Consider the following 14,232-nt stretch of genomic DNA (forward strand, 5'->3'; position numbering starts at 1 on the left):
CTTTCTGGTAAATTGCACAGGAACACAAAGAGCTTGCAGCACAACTCCTCAGAGTGGCTGGCAGGTCCTGGAGCAGGACACAAAAACCCACGATGCAGAACCTGTGACCCCAGGTCTGGCCCACGCCTCAATCAAAGTGACTGCTTTCCTCTTCCCCTGGACACATCTTTAGAAACAACTATTACTGTGATTTCTTCAACCTTTTCCCTCAGAGAAAATCACTGATCTAAAAACTAACCCAGGATGCAATTAAGTGTGGAAAAGCAGGGGCAGCAACAAAGGGCTGCAGCCTGCTGGGCATGCAGCTCAGCTCTTATCATGCTGCCTCTTTCCAATATCCTTTTGGAGTTTGTCATGGCCACTGTTAGCAAAGCCTAGCCTAGATAAACTTGACATTTAGAAACTGACAGTCTAATGCAAAGAGAAGGAGCATAAGACTCCTCTTCAGCCTCTAACACGTGAAATTGTACTCTTATGGTAATAATTTGGCACATGTTTAAGTGGTCACACCTCTTCTCCAAAGAGAGCAGCCTTAACACCTCAACAACTTGTCCTATCCTCAAGGCACTCTTGTGGTGTGCCAACACAAAAACATTTGAGCCTGACTGAGCTTCTTACTCATCAGCTGAGAGGTAACCTTTTCTCTCCTGGAGAATGATAACATAGCAAAAAAAAAAAAAAAAAAAAAAAAAGGAAGCTTATTTTGTTCTGTTTATTTTGAATTTCCACACCAGTTTCCTGGTTCTGCTTGGCTGAATGCTTGTGCCAACATTTTTTCAAGTACTGGAACAGGCTGCCCAGGGAAGCAGAGTCACCATCACTGGAAGTGGTCAAAAACCATGCAGACGTGGCACTTTGGGACATGGTTTAGTGGTGTTGGGTTGACAGTTGGACTTCATGATCTTAGAGGTCTTTCCCAACCTTAGTGATCCTAAGATTCTGCTGAGAGGGGTCAGTATAGGATTGGATTGCTTTCCTCAGTGGTAGCATCAGCTTAAATGCCAACCAAGAGGAGTGTGTTCAGAGAGCATCTTCATCTAAGCAATGGGAAAAAGCCAGGGCTGACATATAAATAGGATAATTATACAAGAGTGCAAAAGAACTCACTGTAACAACCTCAGAGAAACTTTATACTCGACACCAACTGCAATTACTACAATTCCTGAACACTAAGCTTGTTCTTAACCTGCCCACAGATGCAACACAAGACCAAAAGGGACTTGCAAGCTCTGCCTGCTACCACAGGCGCTGTACCGGCACGTGTGGTTAGTGAGGAATCTCTGGATAAAAGTAGTGCTGGGAAAGGCAAACACCAATATTTTGTTTGAGGGAAAGCAAGTTTTCCTGCACAAAGCTGTGTGTTTGGAGGTTTATGTGGAGTTGGGCCATGGAAACATCTCCTGTTCCATTACACCATACTAAACTATCCTGATAGCTGCATGGTAGCCTTGGTTCAGGGAAATGGGCTTAAGTCACATCGTGCTTTGATCCACGTGGCAACCAGGTCTGGGAGAGGAACATGAAGGAAGGATGTGGATGAAAAACCTGCAGACAAAATGCAATCAGGAGGCAGTGACAGATCTCTGCCTATGAGGTAGATGATTATGACTCAGCACATGCAGTTTGAGCTGAAGTATCACTGACTGAATCCAGACCATTTAATTAAAAATTAAACACAACTGAATTACAAGTAACAAATTGAAATACATTATTTGTAACTGAAACAGAGTGGGCAGGAAAAAGCTCGATGCTTCAGAGGTGTCCCGGACAACAGATGAGGCATGGAGGCAAGCAATTTATGCCAGGCTTCAACAATAAAATGAATCTGCCTCTTCCTGGCTGCTGGACTGGGCTAGGATCCCACTTTATCCCACTGAAAAATATAGATTTGACTTGGTGATAGCTCCCATCTCTCTCCTGCAAGGGAATCCATACAGCTGATGAGACAGGGAGGTGCAGCAGTCCTGACACAGGGCCCCTTGGCGTTGATCGATGCCTGTTTACACTTGTTTCTGCCTGCTCTTTTTTAATCCTCCTGCAGCCCTCCAGAACTGGAAGGACAAGCAGCTCACGACAAGGAAGGTGGGGATGATTTCAGCTCCGCAGCCCAGACAGACGATGCCGCTTCAAAGCCGTCTCTGAACTTGAAAGAGCCACACACACAGTGATCCCCAGAAGAGAAACGCAAACAGGACACGGGCGATGAGAGATGGGAGAGGACAACATTGGAGGGAGTCAGCCAAGACACCAACCTTCTCTCCACTCAAGGTATCTGCCTTAAATTAGACTGCACAGAGTTCCCAACCTTCCCTGTGCTCCTCATTCACCTTGGGCTATGTCAGGAGGTATTCAGTTTGCTGTGAAATTACATTATTCATCTCAAGCCCCTGCTCTGGGCCACTACCAGCCTGACCTCACTATTCTTTCAAAGTTAAAACCTCCAGCAGTGCAAAACACAGACTGTGCAGAAGAGAGAAGTCTGTCTCTTCACAGAAAAAAAAAAATAGTGTATCACGTAAGCCTTTCCCTGACATTTTGGCGGGCAGCTTGCTTCCACAGCCAACTACAACCTCAGCAGCTAAAGTTTCAACCTGCTCATGACCTGGTCTGACTTCCCTGGGACAAGCATAGCTGGCCAAGACCAAAGTAAAGTCCTGGTTACCAGTTACACAGAGGAGTCCTGGCTACTGAACAACTTAACCACAGGGGCAAGGGAAAGGAGACAGTCGAGGGTTGCACAGCACGCTGTGACACTCAGTGTTAGCAGAAGCTGTCAGGGTAAGGTGTTGGTGGCATTGGCACGAGCTAAAAAAATCCTAAAAATCTAGAAAAAAAGTGCTCTAAAGATGGGAGGGGTAGTTAAGATCAGAAGAGACAAATTTATGTAAATCAATTATCACTAAAGCTATTAAAAGTGTTAGGCTGAAAGCAGCCCAGCCTAGGAACAAATTAGCGTTATTCTATGAAGCAAATCTCAACTTCCTTTTCTTTTCCAAACTGATCTCTACTGCTTGGAGTCTACCACAGCTGAGGCCTTTCATCCCAGTGTTTCCTGGGAGCAATTTATACCAAAGTTATTGAAAATTTAAAAGTTAAAATCTGTTGAAGAGCTCTTAAGAATCCACATGGAAGCTCTGATTTCCCTTCCGAACTACTGCCAAACAAATGAGCATTAATTAGAGGCAGGCTAAAAGACCAATAAAATACCAGGCTAGTGGAACAATCTGGAAGGGGAAGACCAAACGTGACCAGAGAAAGCCTAGTTGCTCTGCCATATAATCTGATAGTCCTGGCATGGAAGTCTCACAGTGTGAGCCATGCAGAGGAATTTCATCTCAGAGTTTCTGAAGCAGAAATGAAGGATGTAGGAAAGAGGAAGAGCCAGGTGCTGCAGCTGTAAGCTTGCAAGAAGACTGACCAGATGGCAGCTCAGAAATGCAAAAAGACATTAAGAAAGGATAAAATTGTCATTTTGCTGTCCCTCTTTCCTCCTTCCTTACTGCATCAGCTACGCCATCCCAGCTCCCAAGGGAGCTGCTGAATACAAAGGAAAAACATCTACCACTAAATAACAGCAGTAGTGATCCCAAGGCCTGGAGAGGGCTGTGACTTGTTGGCATGTTGTCTGATTCATGCAGTTTCATCTCCTACTACCTCCACCTGGTGACAACCCTCCCACCCCAAGGAGGTACCTCCAAGCCTTGGTCTCCTCAGGTGAGCTGGGGCAGGATGGTAGGAGAGGAGGAAACAGTCTCTTGCTTTACAGGCAATGCCAATAATAATCTTTTCCACTAATTCAGACACTTCCAAAGATAGAGGGGAAAAAAAAATAAAATTGAGACTAAAGCAGTGCAGGGCAAAAGCTGTACAGCTGTGTGCAGAGCCCATCAGCCCCCTGGATCACACTCTCCCAGTCCCAACCCACACTCAGAACGTGTGCCCAAGTGCTGAATATGGAAACTGTGCTGTGACAGACAGACAGACAGACACACACACATCACAGAGCCCCGTGGTAGGACCTGCACCAGCCCCTCTGTGCTGAGCAGAGGATAGAATGGATCTCTCCTTTTCACTCTTCTTGGACTCTGGGGAAAAGAACAGGAGTGTTGGTATCTAATGGCTGTTAAGTGTTAATGTTTAACTTCATAATTGGCATTTAATGACAAATACTAAGTTCCCTCCACAAAAATACTTAGTGAAGTATTTTAGGCTAGGTTAAGGCACCAACATCTTAGCCTGAGAGCAGCTGCAAACACAGTTATTCAGTGCCTGTAACCCCAGTAGGAAGAAGTTGCATTCAGCCACAAACACACTTGGAAGAACCAGGTATTCCTGAACATCTCAGTGTTGTCAGTAAATAAGCAAGTGCTACATCAAGCTGCCCTTACTTACTCCTTTTCCTCAACAAATTCAAAAACAGGCTGAGTCTATATATAGAGATAGACCATGACCATCTCTCTCCTTGTTTGGAGACTTGGGGCAGCTTAAAAAAAAAAAAAAAAAAAAAAAAAAAGCAAAGCAAATACCAATTCCCACTTCTGTGAAAACAGATCTTGTGACACTGCCCAGTGGAAGCCACAAATATTTTGAGAAGGTCCCAACTGCATTTTATAATCTTATCAACCCTTTGCATTTGCTGCTAGATCAGTTAGCTACCTAAAAATATAAAAGCAGGCAGGGGTGTGATGGAGGATATCTTCCTGGTGCAGAAGATTAATTCGTCATTCATGTCTAGAGGTTTCAACTGCATTTTTAATAGGGCACATATGGATTGAGTCTAGTGATCTATACCATTTCCTTTCTGGATATGAGTCTGCATTGAAAAACAGCCCTCAAACAGCAATTGCTGGAGGCCTGAGACCTTCAAATATCACTGTGCAGAAAGAATGGTTAAGGCTCTGATGTATCACTCCAGTAAAGTGTTTCAGTGGCAATTTAAGCCACAACCGTGCTCCCCAGCTCTGCTGGAGATTCCTGCCTCCGGATCAGCAAAGCAGAAAGTCTGCCTGCAGCTTTGCTGCTGCACCACCCAGCCTGGGATCTCTGACTCTCCAGCAGAGGCCATGGATTATTATTCCTTTCTGGTTCTGCTGTAGTGGGAAAGCTGCCAGAGTAAGGGCAGGGGGCAAAAACAAACCAAAACCAAACCTGCATCTTTTGAGGCTTCCAGAGGTGATGGCAGAGCATCAGGCTGAGCTGCAGTGGCAGACAGGGATGGTAGAGGCCAGAGGTGAAGCACCTGGGTGCAAGAGTAACGAAAGGCAGAGCTTCACCTCTTCACATTACCTTCAATTAACCAAAGCCACTGCTCCCAGCAAAATGACAACGAATTTCACAGAGGCAGCTGAGGTTGCTCCAGGCCTTCTAATAACATCACACTCCCAGCATTAAGCTTCTACCAGCTCTGTGCTGCTCAAAGCCTGGCATCAGACAGCAGCAGCAACTCAGATGTATTCCCAGAGGCTGGAAAGACAACTAGAAAGGGAAAAACTGAACCCCTTGCTTCGGCAATGGCTGCAAAATGGCAAAATGGGGGCATTCACTTTGATTTTTTCCACAACTGGGGGACAGATCCATCACTGCGACTGCCTGTGTGCTACTGCTGCAGCCTGGCACCCCCAAACTCACTGCAGCTGCCTGTTGAGATGGAAATCGGATACACTGCAAAGGCTGCTGACAGCCAGAGGCTGTTCCCTTGTCTCTATAAAAAATAAATAAATCCTGCAATAAATTATTACATTACAGACTAGGGAAAAAGGATTCGGAAGAGAGAGAACTAAAACACAACCTTATGAGAGCTAAATGAGACCAATTAAAAGAGATTTGCTACAAGTGCTGAGGGATTTTGACCTGAGCTGTAATCAGGGATGGATACGAATTCCTTTAAAAGCAGAAAATGAGCAAGAGATCATGTGCAAACAACTCTGCCAATTAAAATGAAACGGATTAGCTTATCTATGCAGCCCTGCTCACAGAGTCACTGCATATTCCAGATACACCACAGAGATCCCAGATAGGCATTAAAATCCCTGGAACACGCTCAGTGATGAGGAGATAACACACTGCGGGCCTCATCCGCACTTGGGTATCTTCCTTCCCAACCACCCACCTCCTTTTTCTCTTTTGAAAGAGCATGGAACTGGAAATGCTAATACAAAACTAGGCTCAGGGCTTTTCACCAGGTCACCTGCATGAATTCTGATGCAGATCAGACTGAAGGCTGGGCACCACACCACTAAAACAAGCCTTCCAGAAAAAACGGGCAGCAGACAGCACCATCACTGCAAGTACTCGATGTAGCTGAAAAACACACAGCTTGCCAGCACACAGCCTCATGCCCTGGAAAACACCCGCAGGTAATATTCCACAGCCTAAAATAGTGATTCTCAGCTTTTCCTCTGTCCCCGTTTTCCTGCCAGGTGCTCTAGAATTCCTCTCTCCTCACAGTCAGGAATACTGGAGGGCAGGATTGGCCCCTGTGATCTCCACTCTGCCACCAGGTCTGAGATCCCAGACCGAAGAGCAGACACCATTTCTGCAACTAGAATGAAAAACTGGCTGTGGACAGATGCACCACTGCTTCTCTTCTGCAGTTCATTTTCATTGCTTTTCCAAATGCCCCAGTTCAAAATCATACATACACACAAAGACAAAACCCCACAGTTTTACAAGGGCTGAAGAAAACAGCAAAATAGAGGAAGAAAAGACACACTAGGAAACTGGTTGGAGAAGCAGCAGCAAGAAAAACAGAATTATGGACTTGGGAAGAGCAAAAATTAAAAGGGAAGAAAGCACAAAAAGAGGAATTTGGGATGAGGAAGAAGATTTTCAAAAGACAGCAGCAAGTGTGCAGGACAATGACCTCAAGAGATATGTACATGTTCACAGTTGCTGACAGTGGAAAAGTTTCAGGACATTTTACACTGGTTGCCAGATTGGAGCACAGAGTTTTTTCCACTGGCTCAGATGTGATCTCGTGGAGCTGGGCTGATCTTGGAAGCAGCCTGGCTCTTACCACCGAGCAATCACTTTGCAGTGGCATTGAAGTACAAACTAAAAAAGCCTTCCTAAAAACCCAGCATTCAGTGCCATGGAAACAGTGCACTGAGAAAGAAATACTGCCCAAACCTATGGCAGATGGAGGGCCTCAGGTGTCTCCACAGTGGTCCTACAGGGCTTGGCTCCAGGACCACCGAGTGGTGTGGCTGCAGAGACAGCTCACACCAGCAACATGAGCCCACATGGACACCCAACCCAATAAGCTCTTGGGGCTGATGCTGAGCTTGTAATTATTTCTGTGTCTCAGAGTATTTCTGTGCATGAGGTGTCCCACTGTATTGGTGCTATCTAAAGATTCTTCCATCACCCAAAATTTCCCAGCCTGGACAGTGCAGATAATTGAGTTGACAGCACATAACCTGAAAAATTTTTAGGTTTCTTCTTTTAGGAAAAAATTCTTTACAGAGAGGGTAACCAAGCATTAGAATGGGCTACCCAGAGAGGTGGTGGATTCTCCATCCCTGGAGGTTTTCAAGAAGAGACTGAATGTGGCACTCATTGCCACGGTCTGGTAACCACGGGGGGTAGTGGATCAAGGGTTGAACTTGATGATTTCAGAGGTCTTTTCCAACCCAGCTGATTCTATGATTCTAAATTAATCAGAAGTTTCCAGTTTGCCACAAAGGGCAAGGTTACATTTCCTAATGAGAAATGCACGTACAACCAAACAGCTCTGAATACTTCTCTGGCAAGGCTGATCACAAAGAATCCCAGTGTGGAGCAGCCTAACTTGCGGTTAAATTCAGATACATGACATTTGCACAGCTCTAATTCGGGCAGCACAAGCGTTTATTCACTCTTGCAGAAGCACGCAGGGGCGCCTCGTGCTTTATTTGTCACTTTTACCACGTTTTAATGACCGGAGGATGGGACGGACTACAGGAACGATCCCTCACCTCCCCTCAGCATCCGATGCGGCATCGTTTTTGCTGTGCCTTCCTCCTCCACTCCACAGCAGCCCCCAGGCAGCAGCCTGTGGAGCGCAGACCGCCCAGCTGCGGCCACACGACGGGGACACACCAGCATCCTTTGCCCCACTGCCTTCCAGAGCCCTGGGTCGACGCCATACCCGGCCCACCCGGCCCTTCCCCAACACCCGGGCCGCAAACAAAAGCCGGGAACGAGGCCGGGAGCGCAGCCCCGACACGGGACCCTGCTCCGGGGGAAAAAGGGGCAGCGAGGGGCGGGAGCCGCGGTTGCTCCGGGCCGCGTGTCGGCTGCTCGGCACCAACGAAGAGCAAACCGGGGAGGACTGTGAAACCCCCGGGCAGTGCTGAGAGAGGGGGACGGCTGCCGGGTGGCCCCCGGGCCGCACAGGTGGCAGTGCCGCGCCTCAGGGGATGGGTGTGGGGGGAACAGCGCCCACCCCACCATCTGCTTCAGCTCGGCCCCCGCCGCCCAGTCCCTCTCAGCCCCCTCCCCGCCCCGGGCCGCCACACAACTTCCCCGGTCCCTCCAGCACCGCTCGCCCTCCCTCACAGCCCCCCGAGCCGGCCCGGGCCGCCGCGCTGCCCTCCCACCACCTCCTCCTTTTCCACCTCACCTGCTGCAGGGAGGCCCCGGCGGGCGGGTCGGCGTGGGCAGGGCACGGCTCCTGGAAGGGAGGGCAGGCGGGCGGGAGTCCCCCTGGCTCGGCGGGGAGGTCTCAGGCCGGCCGCGGCCCGCCGGGTGCCGGGCGCTGGGCGTCCCTCCGGCCGCTGGGGGAGCCGCCGCCGCGCCGCTCCGCCGCCATCTTCTGCGCGGGGGCGGGGAGGGGCGGTGGGAACGCCCACAGCCGCCTCAGGCCGGGGGCCGCCTGCAGGCCCCGTCCTCCCGCTGCTTGGGGATTGGGATGGGGGGGCCGGGAGTGGGGAGGACGGCAGGCGGGGCTGCGGCTTGGGAAAAGAAGCGGAGAAGGGTCGGCACAAGGCCGGGAAAAGGAGGGGGGGGAATGGGGAAGGTGCCGTCCGCCGGCTGCGGTTGTGCTGCGGGAAGGGCCGCGTCCCGGGATTACAGGGCAGGGCGGAAGGCGTGGGCCGGGCAGCAAAGCCATAGGTAGGGATTTGACACGGCTGTGGCATCCCCTGCGGCATTGCCCTCCCGGGAAAAACAAACACACGCGCGGTGCAGCTTCCAACGTTAAAAAAAATAAAGAAAAAACACGGAGAAAATTGTAGGAGGAGGCGAAAGCGGGAGCCACATCGGCAGAGGAGAGAGAAAGGGACCTACCAGCGTTCTGCTTCTGAACCTGACCTAAAAACACCCGCTTTTGAGTGAAAATCTGTGTTAGGCGAGCAGGAGTGGGGAGAGCCCGAGGGCAGCAGAACGGCTGCGAAGGCGCGAAGGGAGCGCGATGAGGCCTCAGCCCCGCGGAGCTCCGCTGTCCGGGGACCGCTCCCACGAATTCCTCAAGAAAAAAAAAGCAAAATATCCCAACAATACGAGGTCTAAATTTGCTCCACAGGGACCTGCGCCGCTATGGAATAAGCAGGGAAAGCTTGGAAGTCACTCCTTTCCGACACCCCCACTGCAATTCACCTGAGGTGGCTGAGGGGACAAAGGCGGCTGAGGGGGCGCGGGGCGGCTGAGGGGAGCGCTGAGGCGGCTGAGGGGAGCGCTGAGGCGGCTGAGGGGAGCGCTGAGGCGGCTGAGGGGGCTTCCTCCCAGGAATTGTTCAAAAAAATAAAAAAAAGCAAAAAATCCCAACAGTATGAGGTCTAAATTTGCTCCACAGGTACCTGTGCCGCTATGGAATAAGCAGGGAAAGCTTGGAAGTCACTCCTTTCCGACACCTCCACTGCAATTCACCTGAGGTGGCTGCGGGGACAAAGGCGGCTGAGGGGGCTTCCTCCCAGGAATTGCTCAAAAAAATAAAAAAAAGCAAAAAATCCCAACAATATGAGGTCTAAATTTGCTCTACAGGGACCTGTGCCGCTATGGAATAAGCAGGGAAAGCTTGGAAGTCACTCCTTTCCGACACCTCCACTGCAATTCACCTGAGGCGGCTGAGGGGACAAAGGCGTCTGAGGGACACGAGGCGTCTGAGGGAGCGCGAGGCGTCTGAGGGGAGCGCTGAGGCGGCCGAGGGGAGCGCTGAGGCGGCTGCTCCCAGGAATTGCTCAAGGAAAAAAAGCAAAAAATCCCAACAATATGAGGTCCAAATTTGTTCTACAGGGACCTGTGCTGCTATGGAACAAGCTGGGAAAGCTTGAAAGTCACTCCTTTCCGACACCTCCACTGTAATTCACCTGAGGTGGCTGAGGGGACACGAGTCGGCTGAGGGGAGCGCTCCCAGGAATTCCTCAAAAAAAAAAAACCAAAAAAACAAAACAACCCCAAAATCCCAACAATACGAGGTGTAAATTTGCTCTACGGGGAGCTGTGCCGCTATGGAATGAGCTGGGAAAGCTTGGAAGCCACTTCTTTCCGACACCTCCACAGAAATTCCCCTGAGGGAGCGCTCCTTGTCCGGTGCCCGGGGCGTTTATGACCCAGGGAGCCGTGGTGTGGATCCGGATTTACTCTCCCCAAGCCTCAGTTTGATGTTCTGGTGTAACAATAATTCTTTTGGTGGTTTCCCTCTCTCTCGCTCAGTCCAAGGTTTCTCAGTTACACCGATGGAGTGGAATGATCGACAGTGATGGGTGTTGTAGGTCATAAACCATACAAAAATACTGGCTTAAAATTCCATTTAGATCTGCAGTGCAACAAACCACCACAAATATGCCCCCTCTCCCTCAAGTCTTCCTCCTCAAACCACCAGAGCAGCATTCAGCTGCCTTCCTTCTTGTCTGACCACATCCAAACTCTCCATCCCTCTGTCATCTTTGTCCTTCTGACCTCTGCTCCCTTGCCCAACACCTTCAGATCCACCTTGCATCTCCCCACACTCCAAACCAAGCTGGCTGCCTCCAGGACTCCTTTTTCATCTTCCCAGTTGTCCCATTGCCCTGTCTCAGCACATGCTATCCCGCCTAACATTGCTTTTTTTCTGAAACAACTTCTTTTAAAGGTTACATAAACCAACAATTCTTCCCTGGATATTTAAAAAAGAAAGAAAATAAAAATCTGAGTTGTTATTTCAAATATACAGGGAAGATTTTTACTGATATTGTAATGGAGTAGGTGGTGTTCAAACTTGCTGATTTGTGATACTTAAAATCATTTCAACATTAAAACAAATTTCAGCCTTTTTCATTCCAAAATAGCATTACTGTTCTTAAAAATATTTAAGATAATTATCTCGAATACTTTGGGGCCCTTTTAATACAAGAAAAATACAATCAAAAGCAATGCATTTTAAACAACACGAGCAGAACACATAACTTTTTGTACACATGCTGTTTTCAGCTTATTTTGAACTTCTAAGCACGTGAAAGGAAACAGATAAATAAATCCTTGCTTTCTGGAAGAGGAACAGCAGCAGCACTGCTATAAATACTGATATAACCTGTAGGATTGTTCCAAATTAAATCTGTGCCTCTGAAGCACAGCCCTGATGCCATTTTTTACAGGCTGCCCTGTGTAGATAAGACCACTACACTTTTCCACAGAAACGTGAAAGAGAAATAAATCAACAGTATTTTATCTCAGCAAGAACTGGCCAGGTCCCAACACTGCCAAAATGCAGTTGTAGAATGCATTAACAAATAAGTTTTACCTGAAATAACATCATCCTGCCCATCCATTCACGGTTTATTGAGCAAAACTGTGCAAATTTTCACAATTATGGACAGTACCCCCTTAACCTGTGCCTTACTGCAGCACGAGGAACATTTGGACTGAGATTCTACCCATTTAATTATTTGCATCTTTTCACTGTGGCCAGGTTCCTGTAAAAGTCATAAGCATATACATTTTTGTTTTCCAATACCTGTTAATTAGAGAAGAAATTGCTTGATTAAATTATTAATAGAACACACTGATGGGTAAATTCCTATTCCTTACTGGCAGGCAGGGAATTCCTGCAGGTAAGGAGTTCACAGGCACTAAGGACCTGAAGTGAAAAATCCATAATTCTCCACTCATGCCACTTCAAGTGCACCCAAGGACCACTTTTCCCAACTCTTAAAATAAAATCATACCAGACCCAAACACAAGGACATTCCAGGTGCGTTCCCAACCCTTTCAAATTCTCAGAATAAAACAAAAAACCCAAAACAACAAAAACCCCACGGCCCCATCAAAACGCTGCCCCATCACACCTGTGATGGGTAGCAACAAACAGCACCCAGCTGCTCCGCATCACTGCTCATCAGCCTCCCTCCTCCAGCTGGTTCTGCAGAGCTCATCCTCCTGATCTCCACCCACAAAGGGCCAAAATGGTTCCCCCGTTTGCCTCCAGGAGCTGTTACACTAAGGAAGAGTTTTCATAATAAAAATTTAACTTGAGGAGGTCTGACTCTGCTTATGCTTCTCACCACCTCACACCAAGCATCCTGCCAGGCTCAGGATGCCACCAGCTCAGCAAGGGGGGAGCAGACCAATCCCAAATGTAAATGGGAAACCTGATTTGGGCACAAATAAGAGCCACCATCAGTCATAAATCTCCCCCAGAGTAACCATTCTGTGTGTAGCAGCACGCCCGTGGGTGTATTGGGAGAGCAGGAATTAAAAAAACCCCTGCACTCAGACACTCCACGTAGGAAGATGGCAAAAAGCCACCCAATTCAATGAGTGTTTTTTTTAACCAGACATAGCAGACTGGAAATTAAGTTTCTGAGAACATGGCTGCTCAAAATGCAATAGTAGAGCTCCCACACTGCAGGTACCCTAACCCAACCCCTGTTCTCAGATAAAACTCAAGAAAACCGAAGGCAGGAACCTCTCCCGGAGCAGATTCTATCCCATTAGCACACTTTTTCGCTGCCTCTGCCCGAGGCTGACTCACAGATCACTTACAAGTGATAAAGGCACACGAAGCACAGCTTAAACAGCTTTAAACCTTTTTAAAATGTACTTAAACTCATGCAGACAGAGGGACCCTCCGAAAAGCCCCCTAAGCAGTAGTTTCGCTGTAGCCCCCTCAGCAAGGATTTCAGTGACTCTGTCCTGGCTGAAAGCTCGACCAAAAACGTGGGAAATCATCGCGAACTTCACGGGTATTTTCCTAGTACATACCGGACCAAACTGCAAATTTTTTTCAGAAGATGATTAAAATACAATTAACTGCTTCAGGAGAGACCTTACCTGGTGACAGAAGCTGCCTCGGACGCCAGAAGTGACACCAGAACCTCTCTGCTGCTGCTGCTCTCTCCTCCTCGGCCACGCAGGGAGTGCCTGGAGTCCCAGGGAAGGGGGTTGTAAAGCTCTTACCTTCTGCCTTTAAAGACCTGGAGCGATTTTCCTCCTGTTCCATCAGGCTGCAGCAGCAATCACCTCTTTAAGCAGCAGCAACTGACACCTATTTGCTGGGTAATTGCTGCAGTTAAAGGGGATTAAGCGCCCTCCGCTCTATTCGGGGGCTGAGGAAAAGCCTCCCCTCCCATCTGCACCGGAGAATTATGCTAAGCACGAGAGGCAGTGGAGGAACAACACAACCTAAATCCACCAGAACTGCTAAAATTCCCAGGGAAATGCCGTAAAATGAATTTCACCAGGTTCTGTAGTCGCTTTGTTTTTATTAACACAAGTTTTGGGATTTTTTTGCTCTCGGTATGGTACCGTTTACCTTTTTAAAATCCCATGGTTTAGCGATGCAAAAACAATCAGAGAAAAACGTGAGGCTCCAAGCTTTGCACTGTTTAAATGTTATTTTATTAAATATCTTCAGTTCAAGGTTTCATTGTAACAAAGCTATGAAGGTTCTACCAACATTCAGACCAAACAAACAAACACTAGCTAACTTTAATTATTTCTATATCATGCAAAAATTCTGCATCAAATGCCTTCCATTTCCTGTTTAAAATGTGATATTTATAATATATATTATATAGATGCTTATATTAGCCCCGTAAGAGAACATTAAGAATGCTAAAGGTGTACAGCTGTGTTTGATAATGGCCATACCAAGCTAAGGTTCTCATTAACTTAGAAGGAAACAAAACAAACAAACAAACAAAAACAAAAAAAAAAGGAAACCCCAAAAGAGAGCTTGTCTCCAAGACTGTGCAAAACCAAAAAAAAAAAACAACCCAAAAGAACCAAAAACCCACTCAACAGTTCTGTTCTTTTAAAATTTTCTCTGAAAGATGC

At 47.8% G+C, this 14,232-nt stretch overlaps 1 protein-coding gene across 1 annotated transcript in view; it reads right to left on the bottom strand.

The window, feature by feature from the left end:
* The window catches only part of NDST2 (N-deacetylase and N-sulfotransferase 2), a 111,827-nt gene extending 103,027 nt beyond the window's left edge, over nucleotides 1-8,800 (bottom strand). The window contains exon 1 of the mRNA XM_030453049.1: nucleotides 8,603-8,800. The gene's annotated coding sequence lies outside the window, so the exon portion shown is untranslated. The remainder of the gene's footprint in view (nucleotides 1-8,602) is intronic.
* Between the last annotated feature and the right edge of the window lie 5,432 nt (nucleotides 8,801-14,232).

Source organism: Calypte anna, chromosome 6, assembly GCF_003957555.1.
Source record: "Calypte anna isolate BGI_N300 chromosome 6, bCalAnn1_v1.p, whole genome shotgun sequence".
Classification (NCBI taxonomy): Eukaryota; Metazoa; Chordata; class Aves; order Apodiformes; family Trochilidae; genus Calypte; species Calypte anna.